Here is a 22,234-nt window from a genome sequence, read left to right as displayed (position 1 = left end):
TGAGCCTACTGAATTAGAACAATGATCTGCTACGGCCGAGGTGTTGGTCCTACCGTGTTTAAGGTCTGCTTTATGTTCACGAATGCGGTCCGAGATATGGCGTTTGGTTTCTCCAATATAACTACTACCACAGAGGCAACTAAGTTTGTAGACACCAGGGTATTGTATGTCCGGAATCACATCTTTTACAGACGGAACCAGATCACGGATTTTATGTAATGTGTTGAAACGGACCTGGATCTTGTGTTTATTCAAGATTTTGGAGATCTTTTTTGTGATCCCAGCAATGTAGGGTAAAGTGATGGTTTTGAAAGGCTCCTCAAGAGGGTTCTTCTTCATGGTTTGAGTGATAGCTTTGCGGATTGTATAGTCGGAGTAACCATTAGCCCTAAGAGCTTGGTGTACGTGCTTGAGTTCACTGCTTATGTGTTCCTGGTCGGATATGCATTGGGCTCTATGATACAGAGTCTTGATGAGAGAATTCTTCTGTGATGGATGGTGGTGGGAATCCGGTTTCAGATAAGCATCCGTATGGGTAGCTTTCCTGTAGACAGAGTGGCTCATTGAACCATCAGGTCTCTTTTTAATTAGGACATCCAAAAAAGGTATCTTGCCATCTATTTCGACTTCCATGGTAAATCTGATGGCTGGGTGTATGGAATTGATGTGGTCGAAGAATTGGTCTAGAGCAGGCCGGCCATGTGGCCAGATGACAAAAGTGTCATCCACGTACCTCTTCCATAAGGTTGGGCGCAGAGTGGCAGTCTGGATGGCGTCAGTCTCAAATTTCTCCATGAAAATGTTAGCTATAACTGGAGAAAGGGGGGAGCCCATTGGGGTGCCCTCAGTTTGTTTGTAGAAAGTTCCATTCCAAGTGAAGTATGTATTGGTTAAACAGTGTCTCACCAGGGGGGGTACCTCAGTGTTTAGTCCTTGATGAACCAAGTCTTCAATGATTGCAATGGTGTCAGGTACAGGAACCTTGGTGAATAAGGAAACTACATCAAAACTGACAAGCAGGTCGTCTGGGGACAGGGAAATACCCTTGATTGTTGATACCAGGTGAGTAGAATTTTGTACCGCAGAGGTGGTCTTTCCAGTGAAAGGACGCAGGATTTCAGACAAAAAACGAGCTAGTTTGTAGGTGGGGGAGCTGATAGTAGAGACTATGGGACGAAGAGGTGTATCAACTTTATGTATTTTTGGTAAGCCGTATAATCTTTGTGGCCTGGCAGCAGAAGGTTTCAACGAAAACTGTTTAGATCGATCAATTAATGCGGTTGAATCAGAAATTATTTTGTTGGTTTGTGTGACGAGGCTGTTGGTGGGATCTCTTTTTATTTTTGTATAACTACCATCGTCGAGTAATTCTTTAATTTTGTTGTTGTATTCTATTTTATCCATGATGACAGTAGCATTGCCTTTGTCAGCTGAGAGAACTACAATATCATTCCTCTTTTTTAATTTATATAATTCAAAACGCTCATCTTTGCTGAGGTTGCTAGCTGGCATCTTAGCGTTTTTGAGGGTTGCAGCGATTTCAGATCTTGCTACGTCTGCAGCGATGTGACCCAGGCCCCTGAGAGCAACGTCTACTTGGGCAATTATATCATTAACTGGTATGTGTTTAGGTGTGACTGCAAAGTTTAGACCTTTAGCTAAAACGGATTTCAGACCATCGGAAATAGAACTGTTACTGCGATTAATTACGACTTTATTAACGTCTAACTTTTTGGTGTGTGGGTCCGGTCTTTTGTTGAAGAGGAGGTTAAATTTGGAAATCAGGTTTTCCTTACATTTGGTCGACATAGTAGCAGCTGAAGAGGCAGTCATATTGTCTACATGTTCCCAATCCGATGTGGACATTATTGCCGTCAATGATAAGTGTGATTTGTAGAGTGTCTTGTCTAACTGATCTAGTTCTGTGCGTATAAGGATTGGGAACATGTAGACAATATGACTGCCTCTTCAGCTGCTACTATGTCGACCAAATGTAAGGAAAACCTGATTTCCAAATTTAACCTCCTCTTCAACAAAAGACCGGACCCACACACCAAAAAGTTAGACGTTAATAAAGTCGTAATTAATCGCAGTAACAGTTCTATTTCCGATGGTCTGAAATCCGTTTTAGCTAAAGGTCTAAACTTTGCAGTCACACCTAAACACATACCAGTTAATGATATAATTGCCCAAGTAGACGTTGCTCTCAGGGGCCTGGGTCACATCGCTGCAGATGTAGCAAGATCTGAAATCGCTGCAACCCTCAAAAACGCTAAGATGCCAGCTAGCAACCTCAGCAAAGATGAGCGTTTTGAATTATATAAATTAAAAAAGAGGAATGATATTGTAGTTCTCTCAGCTGACAAAGGCAATGCTACTGTCATCATGGATAAAATAGAATACAACAACAAAATTAAAGAATTACTCGACGATGGTAGTTATACAAAAATAAAAAGAGATCCCACCAACAGCCTCGTCACACAAACCAACAAAATAATTTCTGATTCAACCGCATTAATTGATCAATCTAAACAGTTTTCGTTGAAACCTTCTGCTGCCAGGCCACCAAGATTATACGGCTTACCAAAAATACATAAAGTTGATACACCTCTTCGTCCCATAGTCTCTACTATCAGCTCCCCCACCTACAAACTAGCTCGTTTTTTGTCTGAAATCCTGCGTCCTTTCACTGGAAAGACCACCTCTGCGGTACAAAATTCTACTCACCTGGTATCAACAATCAAGGGTATTTCCCTGTCCCCAGACGACCTGCTTGTCAGTTTTGATGTAGTTTCCTTATTCACCAAGGTTCCTGTACCTGACACCATTGCAATCATTGAAGACTTGGTTCATCAAGGACTAAACACTGAGGTACCCCCCCTGGTGAGACACTGTTTAACCAATACATACTTCACTTGGAATGGAACTTTCTACAAACAAACTGAGGGCACCCCAATGGGCTCCCCCCTTTCTCCAGTTATAGCTAACATTTTCATGGAGAAATTTGAGACTGACGCCATCCAGACTGCCACTCTGCGCCCAACCTTATGGAAGAGGTACGTGGATGACACTTTTGTCATCTGGCCACATGGCCGGCCTGCTCTAGGCGAATTCTTCGACCACATCAATTCCATACACCCAGCCATCAGATTTACCATGGAAGTCGAAAAAGATGGCAAGCTACCTTTTTGGATGTCCTAATAAAAAAGAGACCTGATGGTTCAATGAGCCACTCTGTCTACAGGAAAGCTACCCATACGGATGCTTATCTGAAACCGGATTCCCACCACCATCCATCACAGAAGAATTCTCTCATCAAGACTCTGTATCATAGAGCCCAATGCATATCCGACCAGGAACACATAAGCAGTGAACTCAAGCACGTACACCAAGCTCTTAGGGCTAATGGTTACTCCGACTATACAATCCGCAAAGCTATCACTCAAACCATGAAGAAGAACCCTCTTGAGGAGCCTTTCAAAACCATCACTTTACCCTACATTGCTGGGATCACAAAAAAGATCTCCAAAATCTTGAATAAACACAAGATCCAGGTCCGTTTCAACACATTACATAAAATCCGTGATCTGGTTCCGTCTGTAAAAGATGTGATTCCGGACATACAATACCCTGGTGTCTACAAACTAAGTTGCCTCTGTGGTAGTAGTTATATTGGAGAAACCAAACGCCATATCTCGGACCGCATTCGTGAACATAAAGCAGACCTTAAACACGGTAGGACCAACACCTCGGCCGTAGCAGATCATTGTTCTAATTCAGTAGGCTCACATGCCATTGACTTTTCCAAGACGGAGGTTCTTTGTAAGCCATCTGGCTTCCATGAGAGATTCGTTCATGAGGCTATCCACATATACAAGAACAGAGACAATTTCAACCGAGAAGATGGATTCTATCTTAGCAATCATTGGAAAGATTTGATAAATAATTTCAGTTCTTGATTGATTGTTCACGCTTACAGTGGCTTTCAGACAGCATACATAAAAACAAATTTCGTCTCCCCCCTCCTCTTTTCAAAAAATAGATGGACTAGTCCTGGGCAAACTGCCAATCGTTGCGCGTGACGCAAACGTTAATTTTTTATATATATAAATAAATATGCCGTTTTCTAAATAAATTTATGCAAACCGACACACCTGATGATGACCGTTTGAGTTATGGTCGAAACGTCGTGAGAATTTTTTATTGTTTTATATATATTTTGTTATTTTGTTGTTTCTCTTCAACGTGACTTTACCGAAAAAACTAAGAATATGAATTACTGCAGTCACGAAAGCTTTAAATCAAAAATTTGTTTTTTTCATTTTACCAGATAAGCCCCACTGGGCTCTTTAGCTCTATTTTAGAAGCGAACTGGCTATCACAAATTATTGCTCAACGAAGTGGCTTATCACGTAGAAATGTGTCGCAGCCCGAAATGCATGTTTCTAAATCTGGAGAGAAAAAAATAATCGGAGGACCCGGAGAAAATTTCACGCGATAACGGGGAGAGAGGCATGCAAACTTCAAATATACAAAAGTCAGGGTGGGGATCAAACCCACGACCTCCTCCATACCAGGCGACGTAGTTAACATCTCGGCATCGTGGCGCCACCGAACCCATGGAGACAGCCGCCTGTGATTGAACCGGGTTCTTTCGTGCAGCAGCGAGTTTATGGTCTCAACACGGTCACCATCGACTGTACAATAAACCCACCACTTCGTTTAACTCCATCCCAGCGCTTTGCTCTACCTCTTCCTCATCCCTCCTGCTGGGCGGTGCTGGGAAGCTCCCACTGGCTCTTCGAAGAACGCGACCACACAATTTCAACATTGACCAAGAAGAAGCTTCTCTCGCGCTCACGTTTAAACACTGGGCTTCACCGTTACTAGCGATGCCATCATTGCTGTATTATCAATCGACTCCTTTTAAGGATATTTCTTCCATCAACCTCAATCTATCTGTAATATCCACCCAAATTACAGTTCCACGGTAACACCCACCCCCCCATACCCAGACGGCATGACCACAATAATTACTGCGAATCAGGGTGACACGTGCCTATCCGCGAGGCTGGCCCCGTGTAATTACTGCGAAGCGAGGGATAAAAATAGGCCGCGAGCGCGCGCGCATTGGTAGTCGTGCCGCACCGTTTACGCTGACGGAGGAGGACCGATCGTTGGCGATGGCGGAGAGCGACCTCCCTCAGGTTTGCGTGAGCGCCCAGGTCACCGCTGCACCCGAGCCTGCGCAGCAAAAAGGATGGTGGCCGCGTTAGGTTTATCGATAAACAAACACAATACATTATGAACCCCGATATATTCTCCCCTCACGTGTGTCTTTGTTTCTCCAATTAAATATTTGGAAAATATCTCAGAATGTGGCTGTGAATAACGTTGGCCAATGCTTATCACTTTCTCCGACTCCCCTTTTTAACTTTTTTAGTTTAGTGCTTTCTTGTAGTCTGAATCGGTTTCCACCTCGTTGATGAAGTCCTCCACCACCACCAGTGATATGGTCTGGTCGGCGAGCTATCCCCCCTCTTTTTCGCTGCAAAGGGCAGAGTCGACTTCTTCCAGAGTGGATTCCGGAACTTCCAACTTCATTCGAGGTGCAGAGCACTGGAGCCTCGACTTGTAACAGTCCCGCGTCAGTTTAATGAACGAGATTCCTCTTTTTCTTAGTCCCTTGGCCTTGGGACAATTGTTACGTTGCGGTATCCCTCACCAACCAACCCCTGCGGCCCCGCTCTCACCACCCCTCTCTGTCCATCACTGCGTCTTCCGCCGAGGCGGATTTTTCATCCCGGGCAGTGTGTGAAGTTTGACGACAGATCCTGGTCATCCCCTCTCCGACCATCGCCGTCCCCTGCGGCCGTCACTATCCATCCTGGTCACGATTCCTGCACCTTGCAGCTTCCCGTGCTTGATCCGACTTCGCAGCGACGAGTCTCCGTCTGCTCTTTCCAGGCCTTCCGTGTTCATTGCTGCACTTTCAGTCGAGACGTTCAGAATCGTCAGGGTATGCTTTTGTTTATGTTCAGAAGACTTTCGTACAGAACAAACGAAGTGGACAGGGTAACGCGTTACACGTCTCACACAGGCCGTGCGAGTGAGGAGCCGAGGGTGGTGGATCCCTCTGAGACTGCGTGCGTCACTCTCCATGCAGCAGAGCAAATTGGTTTCATTTCATTGGTAAACGAATTAATTAGTGTGTTTATAACAATTGATACAAGTAAAATTAGAATCCACTTCGTGACTATAAAAGCAAAACGTCGTTGTCAATGGTGTCTTGAGCATAAATTAAAACCTTCTCCAGATTCATCGCCACTGCATTTGAAACAGCAACATTGGCAACCAAGCCTGACGCTATTTATTTCTGGATCAGATGTTCCTCGCTCTCAGGTTTGCCCGGTGACACAGCGCCATGGGCACTGGGCTGCAGATACAGGGGTTGGTGCCCCACGTGCCAAGCCATCTCGGCTCACCCCGAGCCTCCCGTAGCACCCAGAGAGCGAGGGGGGGCACTGCCTCGTGGAATATTTTACCTCTTCACAGTGAGTACATTTTTAGGGTCTCTTTGGTTAATGTGCATTTGTAGCATTCTATACGGATTGGTACCACATGTCTGCCTTATTTTTAATGGGGGTAACTTTTATTTGACTTTTTTTTTGTTTTTTCTCCTTTGCGCATTTTCACTGAACCCAAAAAAAAGTCTCCACCACAGCACCCATTAAAACCCGCACGTGCGCCTGGTTAAGGGCGGCCTCAAAATTGGCGGCAATCATCGGCCGCAGGACCCCCAAATCGCAGTCCCCGGGCCCAGAGCGGCTCCTCCACTCCGAGCTCCCCTTTCATAAACTCGAAACAGCGTTTGTTGTTGTTTAGTTTTTGACAACCTCTCTCCCACACTCTTAGATTTTCTATTTTTTTATCTGGCCACTTACACGGCCACAATATTATTTGCTCCTGTGGCCCCAAAGCCAGAGGGCTACGAGGCGAGTCGTTTTCATTTAAACGAGATACCAAACAATTTTTTTTTTTACACGGGAAGCCAGAAGCAAATGGAAGTGGAGCATGCGGGCACAAACGTACCTTGTACAAATCTTGGCAAAGCTTCAAAAACTAAAATATGATGACTAGGATGTTATTTATTCTGTCAACATTCCTCAAAGATATACGGTACATACGGTATAACGGGGGTCAGAAATGATTGAAGACGTCACAGCAAGCAATGGGAGCGTGAAAGTTGCATAGAAGCAGTTTGATGATTGACAATTCACAAATGGTCGCTCCCTTGAGGTAGAAAGATGGAACTATCACTCATGATAGAGATAAAAGACTGAACATGAGCAGAGGAATTTGATTCAGATCTTTATCGCACAAAAAATGCAGACAGCCCAGGAATCAGAGCATCTCTCAGATGCATAGGGAAGAGGAGGATCCTGCTGAAGTCCAATCTGCACTTCTCCCCCACAATGCTCGTCTTTGGCCAGAGGGAAGGCAAAGACGACAAACGGGGCGGACTTGTGAACACTCTGGTGATCTACGCCAAGCTGGAGATCTACAGGACAAGAAAGGCGGCGGTGGACGGGAGCGGCTCACTGAACCTCAGGGGCATCTTCAGGGCCCTGCTCTCCGCCAGAGCGTGGCTAGGGAGTTCCACCACGGTCAGCTCAAGGGGGATAACGGCACCTTCCTGAAGCAGTGGATGGCAGGGGATGTGATCCGTGCTATCCAACGGGGACCTGATCATGGCAGACTGAGCTGGACCTCTCAGCAGTTATGCACACTTTTTGTTTACTTTATGGGCACATTAATTTCAGTTTTCGTCCAACGTAACGGACACTCACCTGCAAAAAAGCCGAAACAATGACCAAATGGTGCTCACGATGTGTGAACAAACCTGGGACTGATCCATAACAAAAGGTGGTGATGGTGGTGGTTCCGGACGCCACTCTGGAAGAAGTCTACTCTGCCCTTTGCATTGGCAAAGAGGGGGGATAGCTCCTTGACCAGACCGTGTCACTGGTGGTGGTGGACTTCATCAACGAGGTGGAAACAGACTCAAGACTACAAGGAAGCGCCAAACTTAAAACTAATTAAAATGGGGAGCCAGAGAAAGTGTTAAGCAATCGCTAAAGTTATTCACAGTCACATTGAGCGATATTTACAAATACTTTTATTGGAGAAACAAAGGCACGCACGTCAGTGGAGACTATATCAGGGTGAGCAGACGACGCAGTCGTGCTTACGTTCAGTGGGATAGAACAGTTAGGATTGTCGGGGAGAACTTACTAGAGGGGAAAATAGGCTGCAAATTTGTGTTAGGTCGAGACTAACTGTCAAGTAGCAGCCAATGGAGAGAAAGCAGACAAATATGAGATGGAGTGATACAATAAGCTCGTCAGCAGGTGCTAAGTGAATTTGTTGCATCATGAGATGAGATATGGTGAAGACTTATGGCTGTGGATAGATCATAGCTGCTGCTGATCATGGAGGAAGATGTGGCTATGAGTGAAATTATTCAAACTTGATTTGAAGCTTTCATGACTGCAGGAATTACTCTTTGGTTCTTTCGGTAAAGTCGTGTAGAAAGAAAATAAATAAAATAATATAATACGACGTTTCGATTGCAACACAAGCAACACTTAACTTTTACATCATTAGACCTCCTTTGCCAGTACCAAAATATAAGATTAGGGTTTTCCCCCTTTTTCTGGCAACAAAACTGAAACATTTTAACAAGGAAAGAAAGCCGTCCCTTGGTGTGGACCAATCAGTTTCAAGGACAATGCATATATTATCATAGTATGTTTTTTGTTTGCATTTTGACTGCAGGTATTGTGGTTAATGCAGACATGAATCCTTGTAAAAAGGTTTCAGTTTTGTTGCCAGAAAAAAGGGGGGAAACCCTATTCTTACTTAACTTCTAATTTAGCAATCTTTGGAAGAACGTAATCAACCAGGCTATGCGTTAACTGTCTGTTAACCAACTCTCTGTGTTGAATTGCATTACATTTCCAAAATGTTACTGTTTGTCTTCTCAAAATTACTATTTCTCTCTCTGAAATTTACCAGGCTTGTATAGGTCCATTTGCTCTTTCTCTCCCCGGCCGCTACAGGGTGGATTTCCACGCAACTCTCTCATTGACATGCTAATTTCTCTAGCCCCCCCCCCCATCTCTCTGCCCCCCCTCTCTCTATTTAAGGCCTCGACACAGATGCGTTGTTTCTCTGTGTCTATGTGTGTCTCTCTCTGTGTGTCTCTGTGTTGTCTCTCTCTGCTTGTGTGTATGTCTATGTGTCTCCGTGTCTGCGTTTTGTCTCTCTCTCAAATTTAGCAATCTTTGAAAGAACGTAATCAACCAGGTAGGGTGTTGACTTGTGTTAGCCGACTCTCTGTTGGATTGCATTGTGTTTCTAAGTTTACTAGGCTTGTTTTCTACCTGATGACGATTGCTTGTGTTACAATCGAAACGTCGTATTCTATTATTTAATTGATTTTCTTTCTACGTGACTTTACCGAAAGAACCAAAGATTAATGACTGCAGTCACGAAAGCTTAAAATCAAGTTTGAACCACCTCTGCGTGGAGGATTTAAGTTTGTTTTCTCTCTCTGTGTGTCTCTGTTTGTCTCTCTCTGCTTGTGTTGTCTGTCTGTGTGTTTCCATGTCTGTGTTTTGTCTCTCTCTCAAATTTCACACTTAACTTCTAATTTAGCAATCTTTGGAAGAATGTAATCAACCAGGCTATGCATTAACTGTGTTAACCGACTCTCCGTGTTGCATTGCATTCCATTTCCCAAATTTTACTAAGTTTGTTTTTTCAAACTTCCCATTTCTCTCTCTAGTATTTACCAGGCTTGTATCGGTCCATTTGCTCTCTTTCCTGGCCACTACGGGGTGGATTTCCACACAACTCTCTCATTGACATGCTCATTATTCTACCCCCCCTCTCTCTCTACCCCCCCCCCCGCTCTCTCTATTTAAGGCCTCGACACAGAGGCGTTGTTTCTGTGTGTGTCTATGTGTGTGTCTCTCTCTCTGTGTGTCTGTCTATGTGTCTCTGTGTCTGTGTTTTTGTCTTTCTCAAATTTAGCAATCTTTGTAAGAACGTAAACAACCAGGTAGGGTGTTGAATTGTGTTAGCCGACTCTCTGTGTTGTATTGCATTATATTTATTAGTTTACTAGGTTTGTTTTCTACCTGATGACGATTGCTTGTGTTGCAATCTAAACGTCGTATTCTATTATTTAATTTATTTTCTTTCTACGTGACTTTACCGAAAGAACCAAAGAGTGAAATGAATCAATTCACAAATCTATTCGATTCTTCACATAGAGGCACTAAGCAGGATCTCGAGACCGACACTGAGCTACAGAGGAGGCGAGCGTGTGAACTCTCTCTGACACACGCAGGCAGATACCGATGCAGTGCAGCTGTGGAGGCCAATGCCCGCATCCCCGCTGCCTGTGGGCGGGCGGGGCGTGACGTCCACCCGCTCCACTCCCCCCTCCTCCTCGTCGGCCGCGTCTTGCCGGGCCCCCTCCAATCGGGTGATCAGCCCCCCCTGCGCCAGTGCCCTCTCTGAGGGATATAGCTAAGTGGCTGGTTCACCACCGCCCGGGGTTACCTCACACACGCCCACGTGCACCACCACTAATACGGAGGCAGCTGCGTGCACGCGCGCGCCCCTGCAGGTGCTCGTTTAACGCATAGGCTAGCGCTAAAAATGGCGGTATGAATATGCGCGCGCACCTCCGAGTGGTTAAGCCCTAATCTGTTTGCACACAAAGGCTAGCACTAAAACGGTGGTATGAATATGCGCGCGTGCCTCCGGGTGGTTTAGCCGTAATCCGCTTGTACACAAAGGCTAGCGCTAAAGCGCTAAAGCGCTGCGCGAATTTGCGCACGCGCCTCTCGCTGTCAATGCTATTGATGTTGCTCGACCACGCGCGATCGTCGGCGAGCGGGTTTAACTCATTCCTCCCCCGCCCTAATATTCGCGTGGCACGGAAGTGCAAGCATCGGCGGCCACTTATTTTTAATGCACGCGCGCCTCACACACACACTCAAATTACCAACACCACACCGACGCTGCAGCCCTGCGCTCGCTCTCCCGCGCACCCCGTCTCCCCGCACAGTCGCACCACACACAAATCGCAGACACCACGCCGATATTCTACCCACACACACAGAAATCACACTGCACCAATACACACTACCTGGAGGGAGAATGTTTTGCGAGAAGAGCTTAGCCTGACTCTGCCTATGAACCCAGTCACTCAAACATCCTACCACATACCTCGAAGCTGGACTTACGGCGTCGCACGGACGCTGTGAGAGCCGAAGGGAGAAGGACGGGAGAAAATTTTACCTATCAATGCCTCGTAGCAGCACTCGCTTGCATCACACAGAGGCTGCGCGAGTGGCTCGAGGAGGCAGGAAGGCAGGGAGTGGGTCTTGACGGCCCGGAGGTTGAAGACAACTGAATAAACTCGTCCTGGGCCACTTTCTTATCCCTTAAACTTCAAAGGCCCAGGGTGACGTCGCCCAGCGTAGCCAATCGTGCACTTACCTGTGGTTACCGCCCCCCTGTTACCGTGTACTCCGTGTTGTCGGCCACCCATTGTCCCTCATTGCCCATTGTCTGGAAGGGCGCCCAGCTTACGCTTTTCTTGCTTAATATTCCGCCCTCCGTCCTCCCCCCAATGTGGTGAGTAACTCATTGCGGTTGGCCCAGTGAACCTTTCCTTTCTCCGCTCGTACACGTTTAAGCCAATTTTAGGGGCACTACAATGTAACCTGTCCTGCAAGGGTCGGCCAATCTCCTGGCACCGGGAAACCGTGGGACTTCCCTTCTAGGGGCCCTTCAGATAAAACCCGATGTGCCAGGCAATCCCCCGCCAGGACACTACGTGCGTGCGCTGCGTGTGGGTGTGTGTTTAGTGCAGGGGCCGGGAGGGAATCGCGGCGCTTGTGGAGTTGCTCCGCGGTCCTGGCACCACACAGCTCCCATCGGTCAGTGTTGTCCAGCTGACCCCGGTGCAAAGTACGCTCTCACCTCTAATGTGCAGCGAGAGCTCTCTCGTGAGCCATGCACAACAGACCCAATGCCAATGTTTTGCAAGAGGAAACTTTTTCACTGGACATGCCTAAGCTGAATGATTTAAAAAACTATATATTTAATTACCCACGATTATTCACGACCAATGTTTCCTTTCCTCAATTCTCAGCTCTACGGGTGACATGGCGAGGAGGAGCGGCAGCAGCGCCACGCCAAGTTCCAGCAAAACGCGATGCGTGGGGTGAGCACTCACAGCCGCTGTGGTGACGTAATGGAAATCCCCCCTGCCCCCACCTTCCTAACCCCCTCCTCTCTCCAACCCCCTCCCCCTAAACTCCCTCCCCTTAATCCTAACCCCCTTCTCCTAACCCCCCCGCCCACGCAGCCCAGGCAGCCACGTGCCCTGCTGACCGCCCAGACAACGAACGAGCGAGCGGGACGATAAGCACCCCTGCCCTTTAGCCGTGCATGGCCAGAGAACCGCAGTGGCAACACCGCACTCCTCAGTGTCGCTCCCACCCCCATGCCTCCTCTCAATCACACCCCCCACCGCGACCTCAACGGCATTGTTGTTGTATCCTGTTGATTTTTCCGATGCCTTTCATTTTTTTTGTTTCCAGACAGCAACAATATTCTGGGGTCTCCACCGGGCGAACTTCGGGGTGCCAGTGGTTGTGTTCAGGGACACGTGCCTTTTATTCTATTGCGACTCCACTCGGAACAACTTTCCATGTTTTGTTTAAATGCAGTTGGCTGAGCACAGGGCACCAATGCCCAGAACATCAGGCGGCCAATGACAAACAGCACGGGTTAAAGTTATATCTATGGGACCTTTTTGCCAGTATACAAAAATGATGAAAAATATCATTATTTGTATACTCTTTGGTTATTTTGTTAAAGTCACGTAGATAGAAAATAAATAGATCACGACGTTTCAATCGCAACACAGCAGTTCTCCTGCTGTGTTTATTTCACCTGATGACAGTTGCTTGTGTAATGGTTTAGCAGAAGCGCACACACTTGTGTTGTGGCAACACTATTTATTTAACACAACTGCAACAACACAACCCTATACATACAGTGAGGGAAAAAAGTATTTGATCCCCTGCTGATTTTGTACGTTTGCCCACTGACAAAGAATGATCAGTCTGTAATTTTAATGGTAGGTTTATTTGAACAGTGAGAGACAGAATAACAACAACAAAAATCCAGAAAAACGCATGTCAAAAATGTTATAAATTGATTTGCATTTTAATGAGGGAAATAAGTATTTGACCCCCTCTCAATCAGAACGATTTCTGGCTCCCAGGTGTCTTTTATACAGGTAACGAGCTGAGATTAGGAGCACACTCTTAAAGGGAGTGCTCCTAATCTCAGATTGTTACCTGTATGAAAGACACCTGTCCACAGAAGCAATCAATCAATCAGATTCCAAACTCTCCACCATGGCCAAACCAAAGATCTCTCCAAGGATGTCAGGGACAAGATTGTAGACCTACACAAGGCTGGAATGGGCTACAAGACCATTGCCAAGCAGCTTGGTGAGAAGTTGACAACAGTTGGTGCGATTATTCGCAAATGGAAGAAACACAAAAGAACTGTCAATCACCCTCGGCCTGGGGCTCCATGCAAGATCTCACCTCGTGGAGTTGCAATGACCATGACAACGGTGAGGAATCAGCCCAGAACTACACGGGAGCAGCTGGGACCATAATCACCAAGAAAACAATTGGTAACACACTACGCCGTGAAGGGCTGAAATCCTGCAGCACCCGCAAGGTCCCCCTGCTCAAGAAAGCACATATACATGCCCGTCTGAAGTTTGCCAATGAACATCTGAATCATTCAACTGGGTGAAAGTGTTGTGGTCAGATGAGACCAAAATGGAGCTCTTTGGCATCAACTCAACTCGCCGTGTTTGGAGGAGGAGGAATGCTGCCTATGACCCCAAGAACACTATCCCCACCGTCAAACATGGAGGTGGAAACATTATGCTTTGTGGGTGTTTTTCTGCTCAGGGGACAGGACAACTTCACCGCATCAAAGACCTTAATCCCATAGCAAATCTGTCGAGGGAGCTGAAGGTTCGAGTTGCCAAACGTCAGCCTCGAAACCTTAATGACTTGGAGAAGATCTGCAAAGAGGAGTGGGACAAAATCCCTCCTGAGATGTGTGCAAACCTGGTGGCCAACTACAAGAAACGTCTGACCTCTGTGATTGCCAACAAGGGTTTTGCCACCAAGTACTAAGTCATGTTTTGTGGAGGGGTCAAATACTTATTGCCCTCATTAAAATGCAAATCAATTTATAACATTTTTGACATGCGTTTTTATGGATTTTTGTTGTTTTTATTCTGTCTCTCACTGTTCAAATAAACCTACCATTAAAATTATAGACTGATCATTTCTTTGTCAGTGGGCAAACGTATAAAATCAGCAGGGGATCAATTACTTTTCCCTCACTTTAAGGTGGTGACCACCGTCCTACTCTCACTAACACTCAGTACTACTTGGCATGGCCAAGCCAAGAGGCTGCTGCTTGGCCACGATGACTGGAGGTTTGTGTCTTCAGAGTCTTCATGCGACGGCTTCATCCCATGCACCAACAGCCCAGCTCTGCACGCTGAGCCCGCTTATATGCCACTCCGGCGTGTCCGGCCACGCCCTGTCCACGCCCCCCTTCTCGAACCCTCGAGAAGGCTCCACTGCCTGACCACGTGACCCCCGGGGTCCCCCGGGGTCCCCCAGGGCCCCTGGCCCCCCTCTTGGATCCGGTCACGTGTCCAGCCGGGGTCACTCGGAGTGCCATGGCCTCATCAACAGCCTCCATACCGAACAGGCAGTGACGTCACGCCTGGAGACCCAATATGGCAGTGACGTTATGTGTATACAGGCCCGACATAGTAATGATGTCATATGTCACTACGTGACTTTACCGAAAGAACCAAAGAGTATGGATTCCTGCAGTCATGAAAGCTTCAAATCAAGATCATTTTTGTTACTGGCAAAAAGGTCTCAGATTACAACTGTACGACAAGAGCTAGTAGTGTTTAACTGAGTTGCAGACGTACTCTTTGGAGGCAACACATTTCTTGATAAAAAATAAAGGGGTAACTGCCCCTTCATTAGATAACAACCTATGTTGGTGGACCACCAGGCTAACTACAATAAATACACCGGAAGTAGCTACAAAAGACAGGACCTCAGCTTGGGTTCAGGTCCACGTGTTGGTGACTCTTCACGGACGTCGAATGTAGATCTTTAGATGACAACAGCAATGCTGAACCCCAGTCCCTCTGGGGACCCGGCTTATATCCTCACTGGTGGTGGCTGGCTCCGCCTTTGGCCATGACCATCTTCTCGAATCCTCTTGTAGGATCTCGCCCCATCACGTGACCACCCCTAACCCCCCACGTGGGGCCCCTGTGTAGACTTTACCAGTCACATGTCCTCCGGGGTCAACCAGAGTGCCATGGCCTATAGTAACCCCATTCTATGGCTGACACTCTCACACCCCATCCTGTAGTGGTCAGCACTGCATGCCGAGCATGGTGCCACTCAGCGCTATGACTCAGCGCTCACCGAGCCCTTTCTAGGGCCGGTTTCTACACCCACATATACGGGGTGTCCGTGATGTGAGTACATCGCACGCCGTGCCTCTCTAGGGCCGGCATTACACAGTGACATCCGCGATGTCACTACATCACCCCCCCCCCCCCTTTCGTAGCACTCAGCCATCCCGGCTGTCAACTCTCCCTTAAAACAAACCAAGTGAATAAGGTTATACAAAGTGAGTAAAAAGTTATTAAAACACTATGTGTGCCTCAACAATAACAAATAAATACCCAAACCCACTTATACAATATATACACTACCTACAAATGTACATTAACAACGGGGAAAAGGGTGTAAGTACAGAACACAACACGAAGGAAAAAAAATGCAGTAATGCGAACGCTCGGAATCCCCTCCATTCCCAATATCTCCCACCCTCACCATGTAACAACACCCGCAAGCACAATAAAGGCTAGGTTCAGCCAATAACCCATACGGCCTGCCGAGTGCGACAACCAACTGACAGTATGGGCGTGTGCATGCATGGGGATTACGACAACTGAAGAGTTTTTGATCGAGTCCTTGTGGCCGGGCCCCCAAGGGAGGTGGGCTCGCTCTCCCTGGAGGTCCCGGGGGGGGATATGCAAATGTCCCGTCGAACCCGGCTCCTCACGAAGAGCAGTAGGCTGGGTGGACGGGTTTTCCTCTCCAAAATTCAGTGGAGACAGCGTAGGTGGCGGCTCGGAGGACGTCAGATGCGCGGCACCTGAGGACGGGATCACACAACTCCGCTGAGGATCACCCGTAGCGGGCACACACCTCAGCTTGCCGGATACATCTGACACTTGGCCCCTGCGGTGTGGAGATGGAACAAACTCGCCCGGAGCGATGAAAGACTTGAGGCATGAGGGATGTACAAACCAACTCCGCCGCCCCAAGCGGATCTGGACACATTGTGGTCGAATGGCCCGAATCACATCAACCGGCCCTCTCCAGGGTTTTAACAATTTGGGCAATGTACCCACCGGTACCTGTGGAGAGTGCAGCCAGGCTCTGTCCCCAGGCACCCACTCATGTGTAGAAGCACGGAAACCCCTCAGCCGAACTGGAGTTTACCCTGGAAGCTTCCCGCACTTCGGAAAGCTTTGAAGGGTAAAGCGCATGGAGTCAGAAATTTTAGATTTAGCCTTGTTGGGCGTGGCTCGTAACTGAACATCGATTGGGGGGTTGTGTTCTCTTCCGTACATTAAAAAAATACGGTGAGTAAGCTGGTGGATGCGTGAGGGGCCATCCTATATGCAGATAGGACTCCGGGAATATGCAAATCCCAGTCGAGTTGGGACTCGCTGACCTGATGGCTCAACATTGAGGTCATGGTCCTGTGCAGCCGCTCAACCATGCCATCCGTCTGCGGGTGGTACGGTGACGTGCGTACTTTCTTTGTTCCCAGCAAATCGCACACCTCGCGCAACAATTTTGAAGAAATTGTTTTGCCCTGATCAGTCAGAAGACCCTTGTCCATTACATAGCCATTGAGGAATGCCTCAGTGATCGTCGCCGCCGACTGGTTGGGGAGCGGCCAGGCCACAGGCCATCATGCAAAATACTCGACTCCCACTAGCAATACTTATTCCCATGAGGGGTAGTGGGAAATGGAGCAGCATGTACTGTAGCGCTGTGTGGTTAGAGCACATCTCAAGGCGTCTACCATACAAATAGGGGCGATACTGTTGCACAAAAACCACAATAGCCAACAGCTCCTGACGTGTGATACAGTACCATTGTTCGGCCGGAGACAGCACTCTGCTTCCGTATGTGACAACACTCGATGCCATTGACAACTTGAGAAAGAACAGCTCCAATTCCGGTGTTACTAGTGTTTGTATCAAGGGCAAACGGCAAATAAAAGTCGGGGTAGCGGAGGGGAGGGGCGTTCACCAAGCCATCCCGGAGCGCAACAAATGCGGGTTCTTCCTCCTCCCCCCAATGGAATTGATGACCCTTTGCCGTCAAGGCGTGGAGAGGTTTAGCGATGGTAGCGAACCTGGTGACAAAACGGCGGTAATAGGACACGAATCATATGAAACTGCGCACCTCCCCCACCAACATGGGGGTCGGCCAAGTTCGAACACACGCAGTTTTGTCTGGGTCAGTCGCAATACCCAATTCACTTACTATGTGGCCCAGATACCGAACACATTTCTGGAGGTGATATTTATGTGGTTTAAACTTCAGCTTATCCGCATGCATTTTGAGAAAGACGTGTAGCCGTTCCAGGTGTTCGTCAAACGTACGGCTAAAAACGATAACATCGTCGAGATATATCAAGCACGAGTCCCACTGGTGACCAGCCAGAACCAGTTCCATTAATCGTTGGAACATAGCCGGTGCGGAATGAAGGCCCATCGGAAGCCGATTTAATTCGAACAAGCCTTGTGGTGTACAAAAGGCTGTTTTGTGCTTAGAGGCTTCATCTAGCGGCAACTGCCAAAACCTGGATAGGAGATCAAGAGTGGAAAAGAACCGTGCTCCTGCTAGAGCATCTAGTGAGTCGTTCATTCGAGGTAGGCGCTACGCATCAGCAACAGAGATCTTATTAAACTTACGGAAGTCCACATAGAAGCGCAAGCTACCATCCTGCTGTTTAACGAGTACAATTGGGGCTCCCCACGGGCTGGTGGACAGTGAAATAATATCCGCAGCTAACATTTTGTCAACCGCTAGCCGAACGTGTTATTTTTCCATAGGGCTCAGCCGGTAGGGATTCTGCCGGATGGGAGTGGTGTAACCCGTATTGATGTGATGGCTCAAAAGCCTAGTGCTGCCAATGTCAAATTTGCCTTAGCTAAAAAATATCCGAGAATTCGCACAATAGCACCCTAAATTTCCCCCTCTGGACCTCGGACAATTCCACATTTTCCGAACAAAGCATATCCATCCACCCCTCATCAGGATTCTGGTGCAGCCGCGTATTTGACGCGGCACCCACACTGCCAATGATGCTTCCCTCAAGAAGCACTGGCGACGCATGAGCTAGCATGGTGCCTTCTTGGATGACCAACGTGTCTAACCCTGCATTAAGAACCTGAATGAAGGGTTCTTGACCATTAGATACCAATGTCTGGGCCCCTACTAATGTCAATCCACGACTGGCTTAATTAGAAGGTCCCAAGAGGATTCCTCCCGCCATCACCCCCTGGTCCAGCAGTTTCCGTAATCAAAGGGGGACCAACATTTGCGCGCCGGGGGGAATCCTAAACATCCTACGTGCAAATGCCTGCACGGTAGCGTAAACTGTGCACAAGTGAGTGGGCAAAGGCAAAAATGGCATTCGACGGCCGGATGGTAATTTAACGCACTCTTGGTTGATCAAAATTTTCAGGGGCATCCTCCCCAAAAAGTCGGTCCCGAGCAAACAAGGAATAGCAAGAGATGTCGACACAAAAACCGGTCCCATCAATTTGACATCCGCAATGCACAGCTCCGCTGTTGTTCTCCCAATGATGCCGAATGAGCCGCCGATTGCGGATAAGCACGGAGCTTCGACAAGACATAAGGTACGCACCGGTGTCATTCTGATCTCGACCCCCTCTATCATCCCAATAACAGCGGACGAACCTGCGGTCGCGGCAACCACTCTATGGGTCAGCTCCGCTCTGGGTCGATGCGCAGGCTGGGACGAGCTCCACGTCTTCAGGTGTATCCGGCCCCTCACGGGGTGCGGTACACGCTGCCAACCCCTTGTGCCGTTTCAAGAGCTGTTGAGTCTGGATGCATCTTGCAGCCTTGATAGACGAAAGATTGTCATCTACAGCTGGACGATGTTGAGGTCCTTAGCCAAAGCCAGCAATCTCTCAAGGCCCAGCAAGTCGTTTCCATCGTGGTCCATCCTCGGAAGGGCAGCCTTCACTAGCGCCAAAAGTGCGCTATGGAAGGTGAGCGGCGTCTCAGCTTCTCCTCTCTTTTACGTAGCGAACTTGTGGTGCATGCTCTACGGCGGCTCGTAAATTGCCGCCATTTGGTCAAAAGCTTGAGTCAGCATGGCCCTCTCCGATGGCGGGATGATGAGGAACGCTGCCAAGGCATCGTCATCAAGGGCGGTGGGCAGCACTCTCAGTGCCTCTGCCTCCGCCCACCTCGCCAAGTCGGCGTTCGTTAGGAACCGCCGCTTGAAGGCCACCCATTCGCCTCCGGCGGCTGTAAATTCTTTCACGAAGGGAAGTCGTCACCGGAGAGATGGAACGTCCACCGGCGATTTCGACGCAGCTTCGGATTTGGCGGGCCCCGCGCTCCACTCCTCTGAGAATATGGCGGCCGCAAGCATGGGCTGTGCCACAAAGGTTCCCGCTTGGTGGGAAATGACGATGGGAACTTCGTCCCCGCGCGACTCCGTTGCTCCCTTTTCCACCGCTGGCTCCGCGGGGTGGAGCTTCGCGAGGATGGACGCCGTGGCTTGGAGGAGCTCTGCAAGGTGGGCGTGTGCTGTCTGGAGCTCCCTCCCCACTGGCAGTGAGCTATCGCGTGCCTGGTCGGTGCTCTGCACCGCCCTCAGCGCTTCGCCTCCATCTTCCGGGGTTGCCATCCCCGGGGCTGTTTGAGGGATGAGATTTAAAGCAGGATCTCGCCCCGACACGTGACCATGCCTTGCCCTCCACTTGGGGCTCCTGTGTAGACTTTACCAGTAACGTGTCCTCCCAGGTCAACCAGAGTGCCATGGCCTATAGTAACCCCAATCCACGGCTGACACTCTCACACCCCATCCTGTAGGGGTCGGCACTGCACGCTGAGCGTGGTGCCACTCAGCGCTATGACTCAGTGCTCACCGAGCCTCTCTAGGGCCGGTACTACATATACGGGGTGTCCGAGATGTGAGTACATCGCACGCCGTGCCTCTCCAGGGCCGGCATTGCACAGTGACATCCCTGATGTCACTACACTTGCATTGTCTTTGTACGGTTCGTCTTTTGATGTTCTCTGGTCTAACACTGGTGAGACGAGGCCATAAAGAAGGCTTCTCTAGTGTAGGCCAATCAGTTTAAAATACAATGTATTTTTCATTATATATCAGAGGATGTTTTTTTGCATGTTTTCCCTCAAGTATGTGTGGTTAATGCAGACTTGATGCCTTGCAAAAGGTATCTATTTGATGGTTGAACACCTTAACACCTGTTTTATTGCCAGAAAGGGGAAAACCTATTGTTTTTTCATCATTACGGTCAACGTTGTAACGGATAATAATGAGCTCGTTCCTCAGGTTACAAGAGCTTGTGGAAGAGAGGACGATAGGTGGGAATTCCAAAGTGGAGCAAAGAGAGGGAAGAAGCAGAGAGGTGATGCGACCTGCAGTGTGGTGAGTGCAGGGTGCCAGGGTGGAAGATGTTAAATACCTTACCTGGTATACAGGAGAGTATGGGTTCGATCCCGACCCTGACGCCTATATATTTGGAATTTGCAGGTCTCTCTCCCCGTGGTCGCGCGGATTTCTCCGGGTCTTCCCTCTATATTTAAAATCATCCGTTTCGAGCGTTTGGGTACGAAACATTTTCAAGTGAAAATCCACGTCTCGGTGATCTATCAAGTGGCCAGGTAGTTTCCTGAAAAGAGCTACATAGCTCAGTGGGCCTTACCTGCTAAAAACAGTTTGTACGTTCGCGTGTGCCAATGCGTGCATTCATAAAATTCTACTCGAATCGATTACCGATTCTAAAATCGGCTCCAGATTTACCAGTAATGAACCATGCCAACTGCATATTTCATTACATTTTTACAAAAATAAAAATCCAATTCGGCTGTCATTGTATCAAACTCTCTAAAGTGTAATGAAAGGCACTTTTTTGGTTCTCGTGAGATGCATGTCGTGGGCATGTATTGTTAACTTTGAATCAAGGCAACATCATATGGGCATGATAGTTGTTACTACAGTACGTTTGATTCTTTACAAATGTAAAAAAAGGAAACCATACACAGCCATCAACGCTTATTTATTTAAGGCGATCGATCGGGTCAGGGAAAATGTACGCGTGTAACATTGTCAACATTGGCATCATGAAACTAGAGGAGGCTGCGGCTGCGGCTGCACGATTGCTTTGTCACCGAGGACGAACGAACGGGTTTCTCCCGCATTGCAAGTCGCGATGCTAATGGACACGGTGGACGTGGAGAACCATGGAGTGTAAAATTGTGAAGGCAAATTGCGTAACATGGAGAGTTTTCAGTTCCATTCCTCAACGATAATCGGGCCCAATGCCTCAATGGGCTCAGCACGCGTTGTGTTATCGCTGCTACGGCGAACTGTACACGTATTGTGATACGCGCACGATTTTCTTTCCAGGGACAATGCAATTTACAAACCGTATTGTTGATTAAATAAACACGCCAATAGGCTGATTGTAAACTCAATGCTAGGAACACATGGTATTTATGAAGCCACCTAACGAGCATCCTGCATAGGCAAGGAGCCTCAGCGTCACTGCTGTAGGGCAGGACGAGTGTCACCACTGTAGTGGAAGGGCGAGTGTCACCATTGCAGGGCAGGGCGAGTGTCGTGCAACCCTCGAAGGCTGTGGTGAGCACGCAGACAGCCAGAGGGACCCCGGCGCCAACTACGAAGTGGC

At 48.1% G+C, this 22,234-nt stretch overlaps 1 long non-coding RNA gene across 2 annotated transcripts in view; it reads left to right on the top strand.

Annotated features, from left to right (window-relative positions):
• The window catches only part of LOC142925726 (uncharacterized), a 38,736-nt gene extending 16,717 nt beyond the window's left edge, over nt 1-22,019 (top strand). The window contains exons 1-4 of one of the 2 annotated variants that reach the window (XR_012942662.1): nt 4,901-5,207; nt 11,949-12,020; nt 12,236-12,307; nt 20,875-22,019. This is a non-coding gene — a long non-coding RNA (uncharacterized LOC142925726). Of the gene's footprint in view, nt 1-4,900; nt 5,208-11,948; nt 12,021-12,235; nt 12,308-20,874 lie in introns of those variants that run through there. The other variant, XR_012942661.1, reaches the window with a different exon arrangement.
• Nucleotides 22,020-22,234: the final 215 nt, after the last annotated feature.

This window comes from Petromyzon marinus, chromosome 23 (genome assembly GCF_048934315.1).
Source record: "Petromyzon marinus isolate PM22_M1 ecotype Great Lakes invasive population chromosome 23, UKy_Petmar_22M1.pri1.0, whole genome shotgun sequence".
NCBI lineage: Eukaryota > Metazoa > Chordata > Hyperoartia > Petromyzontiformes > Petromyzontidae > Petromyzon > Petromyzon marinus.
Note: the sequence above shows the minus strand (reverse complement) of the source record. Positions and strands in the feature narration are given on the sequence as shown.